This window comes from Hakea prostrata, chromosome 5, assembly GCF_041222555.1.
Source record: "Hakea prostrata isolate BN-2017 chromosome 5, UWA_Hpros_2, whole genome shotgun sequence".
In the NCBI taxonomy this organism is placed as follows: Eukaryota; Viridiplantae; Streptophyta; class Magnoliopsida; order Proteales; family Proteaceae; genus Hakea; species Hakea prostrata.
Window position 1 is genome coordinate 7,541,905 of NC_142604.1, and position 6,232 is coordinate 7,548,136.

The following is a 6,232-nucleotide window of genomic DNA, read 5'->3' on the forward strand; positions in this document are numbered from 1 at the left end:
GTAACCCCATACTCTTGATTGGGCCTATTATGTATGAGTGGGGAGTGGCAGCCCCTGCAGGGAATGATGTATACCTGATTTATATGGAAATTCTTAATCCGATGGCTTAGATCACCTTGACATATGATCGACGTTGATTATATCTTGGTATAGGGTTTTTGGTATAAATATGTAACTCTCTTTTGTAATTGGTTCTTTAGTTCATTGAAATTAGTGGATTATTTGACAAATGTAGGTTTTCTTCTCCGTAAGAGTTTTCGAAGTAAAAATTATGCTATTTATATTTTTCTTTTTTATGTTATGTGATTGCTCCTCAATTTCAATCCTAACAAGGCCAACACCCGCTAGTTGAGAAAAACAAAATTACTAAGAATTTTGAATTTCTACAATTTCAATCTGTAAATAGAGCTGGGAAGGCCCTTGCCCACCGTCTCCACCTCCCTTTTGTTCTAAATACCTCTATTATTGTGTTCAGGAATTTCTCCCAGGACAACTTTAAAAAAATTTCTTTTTAGAAAATTCAAAAGTTCTTGATGGAACGTTTCAAGAAGTGGAGAAAAAAGAAAAGAAAAAAGGAACTGCGTTAATGATTAGATGAATCCAACAAAAGCTACAACGTTCAAAAGTTTTTTTTTTTTTTTTTTTTTTTTTGATAAAGAGCGAACATAAAGAAAAGCCCCGGGATACAAAGATCAAACACAAAACAAAAACCAAAGAATAAAAGGTGGGAAAGAAAGAAGAAGAAGAAGCCGAGAAACACGCAAAGAAGCTAACTGAGGCCCATGAGTAGAACAAAAAACACAAACAAAGAGGAAACGAAGAATCAGAGTAAGCGACTCCAAGGTGGAGCCGACGGTAACGGACAACAACCAGCACCAAAAACCTAGATTGAAGGAGAAGCAGCTTCAACCCGGCCCAGAATGCGGAGCCTCCTATAGAGAAGGGAAGAGAGGACCCAGGACACGAGCAACCACCAAACCCCAAGGGGAACCCGCGAGACCACAACAAAGACGAAAGCAAAGGAGGGCCCCCAAAGCAACCCGACGCATGTTGATGAAGGCTAGAGCGGACAGCGCAAATGAAGGATACCGGCAGAGAGACGAAGAAAGCAACCAAAGCCACAACAAAGAAAGGAGAGTCCCCAAGCGCCCGAAAACGGAGAAATCGACAAAGATTGGACGATCCACCAACAAACGAGCACAAACCGTGGCAAGGACAGAAAAAGAAGATTAGTGGTGGTTTTCTGGCAGCAACATGCGTTCTACACCCTCTTTCGAAGAAAAAAGGAGCGGTGTTAGGGATTAGATGAATGAGTAGGCACTTAGCATGGCAACATTGTTGTTATGGGAAATTATTAAATTCATCTAAATAACCCTGGAAAACTGTGATTCATAATAACTAATCTAAGCTAGAAATTTTTTATGTTTTCGAATTTTTTTTTTTTTTTTTTTGGCAAATTAGTAATTGACATAGAGATTAAGATGTGATGGCAAATCTGCTTCGAAGGATGCGTACTTCAAATTACTTATATACTCTTGCAATGAGAACCATCCTTTGGTAACCGATTAAAAATGACCAGTTCAGGCTAACCAATTTGATTTGGCATTTCCCCATCTTAGAGATTAGAGAGAGCATCATGAGGGGAAACTTCTAGAAATATTAAGAAATAAACATATCTGAATCCTTGTTCAGGCCTGTATGGTACTCGTTAGTCCTCACAACAAAGATTCAACTGAACCTTTGATACAACCTGACTTTACTTCTTTCATCTAGGTCTAAGCCTGATTTTATTCAATGCCTTGTATCAGAAACCTGATTAATCAAACCTAGAATGAAAGGGCAAGGCAAAGGCTGGGTTGCGGAGAAGAAGAAGAAGAAAAAAGTGGCAGTTTATAAAGCTTACAGAACTAATTCTACCGACCCAAGTTTACAGAACTAATTCTACCGACCCAGACTTTTTTTTCTTTTTTTCCCGGTTAATGAACAACCGACCCAGACTCAAGGGCAGAAATTTTCCATCCTCAAAACTATGATTTGTCAACCTAAACCCAGTTCAACTGGCCCCATTGGCTCTGCTCAAATCCTACTTAGTGGCGTGAGTAACAGCTGACGTTGCTTATCGGATGATGTCCCCAAAGAGCCTGCAAAGGTCGCTTATTCTTCTTTTTATTATTTTCTGCAACGTCGTCGCTTATTCTCAACTATAAATATACAAAGGCCCTCAAATGTCGAGAACCCAGAGTTGGCCTGCCATATCATGCCAGTAAGGTTTCCTCGCAGTTCAACTCTTTATAATTTTTCTGGGTTCTAATCAGAACCTGAACAGCAGAGAGTGCATCATCGATGGGAGGACAATTCAGCAAGACTAAAGGAGAGGCTCCGGCCATGTTTCAGCGCGATTCCAGTTTGCAATACACAGCTGAGACCGAGATGAGCTCAGTGAGCTCAAATTCGCAGTCTTGTGATTCCACCCATCACGTTGTCACGGACCCTGTTATTAGCACAATCACCTCGACGGTCGATTTTCGAAAGCTCTCCTTTGATTCACTCAGAGAAGTTATTATTAGAAGCCCTCTTGTGATCAACCCAGAAGATGTCCAGTGCATCTTAGATTCTAAGAAACCTAAATGGATAAATCAGAAGCTCTTCCTGCTTGTCAAGGATTACTTTGACAAGAATTTCCTAACCTTAAATTTCAGTGATAGGGCCTTAGATGAATGGCTCAGGAGGGCTCATGAAAGCCAGAAGTTTCTTCAACTTGCATTTCAACACTTGGACAAGATCGAGGATGTGGAAGATGACAACAAGTACTTGGCGACGCTGGAGGCACTGCAGGATTTCAAGGCTGCTGGGAACCCATTTACAGAGAACTTCACCCAGGACTTCCTAACGGTTCACAACCAGCAGGTGTTGATGTTAGAGAAGCTGGAACGTCGAAAGAAAAAATATGATAAGAAGCTTGAATGTGTCAACGCATGGAAGAAGGTTTCAAGCATTGTATTTGTTTCCACTTTTGCTGCCACCCTTATTTTCTCGGTGGTGGCAATTGCCGTGGCAGCGCCTCATGTGGTTTCTGCAGGTGCTGCTGCTGCTACAATCCCTGTAGGAACAATTGGAACGTGGTTTAATTCGCTTTGGAAGGGCTATGAGAATGCGCTGAAAGTGCAGAAAGAATTGATTCGCTCGATGTACACTGGCACTTTTGTTGCAATGAAGCACTTGGAGAGGATTTGGGTTTCAGTTAACTTCATGTCAATAGAGATCCAGACTCTCATTGAATACACTGATTCCGCCCTTGGAAAAAAAGAACCAGTGAAGATTGTGCTGGAGAAGATTGAGAAGAAGTTGGGGATTTTATTTAAAAGCATTGAAGGTTTGACTAAACAAGCTGAGAGATGTCACAAGGATATTCAGAAGGCGAGAAAAGTGGTTCTGCAGAAGGTAACCAAACATCCTAACAACTGAAGAAACCCCTTGGTATGCACTGCTGAGTGCTTACTGGTGTTTGTAATGTATTTTTTTGAATTATCTTTTCTGTTCATGGTCTGGAATTGTTTGAAATGATGGGGTTTTTCTTGGGGTGGGATACGGTTGGATGGGGGTGAGGGTGTAAATAAAAGTCTAGGTTCTCAATTAACTAGTGTCTGTCATGTTTACAGTAATAGAACTTACTTAGGTACCGTATAAATACAGTTCACTAGTAGTAAAAACTTTTATATGTGGATTCAGTTTCAGGGAGTAGTCCATTTCCTCCTTACTTAAATGCACAGCACTGTGCTGCCAATGGTCGAGATTGAAATCTCGACCGTCCTTTTCGCTTTCAACTTTCTGCTAAACAGACAGTCTAGATCAAAATCTTGATCAGGATGATGGTCTAGATCGAAATCTCGGTTGTAAGTGTGCAGCATTCAAGTCTCACTCACTTACATGATGTGAGGTGTTGTATCCAAAATAATAATAATAATAGTAATCTGATGGGTATATGATTTCTGCTCGCAGGCTCTTCGAATACCATAGGAATTATCAAGAATTTAACTTTTATGATTGCAGCATACAACCACTCCTTACATGAGTGTTACATTCATGATGATGCAACCTCATATGACTACACATGGTATAAATCAACATAGCAAACCATATATTCATGAAGAATTATAAACCAGGATTCTAAAGCATGTACAGCTGCGGAATGGGGGACCTTGCAGCTGGAAGTACCAATATATCCTCTTTTTGTTTCTTACTTTGCCACTCAAACAGTTGAAATAATCAGAATCCAAATTAACTAGTCAATCAGTCACAAGTTCACAACACATTATTCTAAGATAAAGCTCTGAGATCAGAGTTTTCTCATGACTGGATAAAAATCGTACGCAACATGATCATGAAGTCTTCTTGAACTAACTCTGTGATATTAAATTTTGGCTTCTGGGTAGGTAGGATCTAGCTTGGTTCTCCAGTATCTGGATACATGCTTAATTTCAAGATGGATTTCGACTTGGTTAGCATTTAAGTGTCATGGCCACATACCCTTAATTAAATGTTACAGGCTGGTTTGGGTCCACGGCTAGTTAGCCTACAAATGTAGTCCATAAACAAGACCTATCCTTATAATGTCGATTAGGGTTCTATTTTTCTGAAAAAAAGACATTTGTTTTCTCTAGAAGCGGTCATGTTCTTGAGTTCTCTTGCTAAAATTTTTTCTCCATCTCTGTTTCACCAGAAAACCCTTGCTTACTTAGTCCTTGTGATGGGGTCACATGGCATTCTCCTTAAGCCTTATCATGGATATGTTCTCATTGTTTATAGGAATCTCTGGATGTCAGGGAAAGGATCAAACCAGAGATGAAAGGATTCGAAGGAACCAAGGGGTAGCACCAGTATGTGACAAAATAAGGGAAAAGATGATTGAGATGAATACTATTGAAGACCATGATTACAGCAGTGAAAAGGAGTAATATGATTCAAATTGAAGGTGTTAGACGGGCTAGGATCCAATAACATTGAAGTAGTGAGTATAGGCTTTGGTACTCATGTTTTGAATAGAAACTGTTTCCATCGAAAGATTGGAACAGAGAGCAGATTTTGTGTATCCAACCGCAAGAAAGAAACTCACCAGCAATTCCTATTTTAGAGCTTTAGGATTTATTGCTTTATTGATTGATCGTTGTATGAAATGAATTTCAGCTTTCAAACTTCAAAGAGGATTCTTAAAAGAAACCCAGAAGCTTTGAAACGATGGATACATGACAGAGTTTAGAAGGATTCAAATTTAAAATTCAGAGTTGGCTGGAAAACGACCCCCCCCCCCCAAATCAAAATAAAAACACCGATTCCCTCTAACTCCCACACCTCTCTGGTTCCTGGGCTGGGCCCGGCCCCCCTCCACCCCCCTCTTTCAATAATACTGGGCCTTTCTTTCTTGGGCCAGGCCCAGCTTCTGCCTATCCTTCTTTGTTTTCCCCTGCCCACTTTCCCTGCTTCTGGGCCGATCTAGTCTCCTCCCCCTCCCCCTTCTCTTGGGCCCCCTGTTGGGGCTATTCTTGTTACCCCTCTCTTCCCCCCCATTGCTTTCCCCATCCTTCCTATCTCCTCCGGCCCTTCCTCTTGTAGGCTCGTGCCTTCCCCTCTCCTTGAGACTGACCTGAACCCCTTCTCAGCTCTTGTGAGTGATTGGGATGGGTGCACTTCAGATTTTGAAACCCTTTCCCCTCCGCTTTGGGCTTGTAGGAGTAGGGGATTTTTATCAGCTCAAATTTCCTCCTGTAAACCCTTGGCTTTGATCCATGTATTACCATGGTGCGAAATATTGGTAGATATCGCCGGTTCACTACCTAGCGCTAGATTTTGCCCAAAAATCGATAGATTTTGATCCCCATTTTGGAGGTATTTTGGTCATTTTGAGCCCAAATTTTGGTGTCTACCCTAATTTGATGCCAATATTTTGAAATTTGAATTATTTCTTATAAATTCTTCCATTTAAATTCTCATTTGTAGCCACATTTAACATATTACCTTCTGAGGCCTAAATCACGGCATAATTGGAATGATTACCGGTTTACCTTGAAGATTCTATTACAAAATCCCTTCATAATTTAAATTATTTCATGTATATACTCTTCCCTAACCACATTTGGCATGTTAACTTTTGAGGCCTAAATCACTAGAATATAATTGTTAAGATTGCTCATTAATCTTGAAGATTTTGCTATAAAATGTCTCCCCTAATTTATAT

At 40.4% G+C, this 6,232-nt stretch overlaps 1 pseudogene; it reads left to right on the forward strand.

The window, feature by feature from the left end:
- The first annotated feature begins 2,343 nt into the window (after positions 1 to 2,343).
- Positions 2,344 to 3,465, forward strand: LOC149014792 (UPF0496 protein At4g34320 pseudogene; annotated as a pseudogene).
- The last annotated feature ends 2,767 nt before the right edge of the window (positions 3,466 to 6,232 follow it).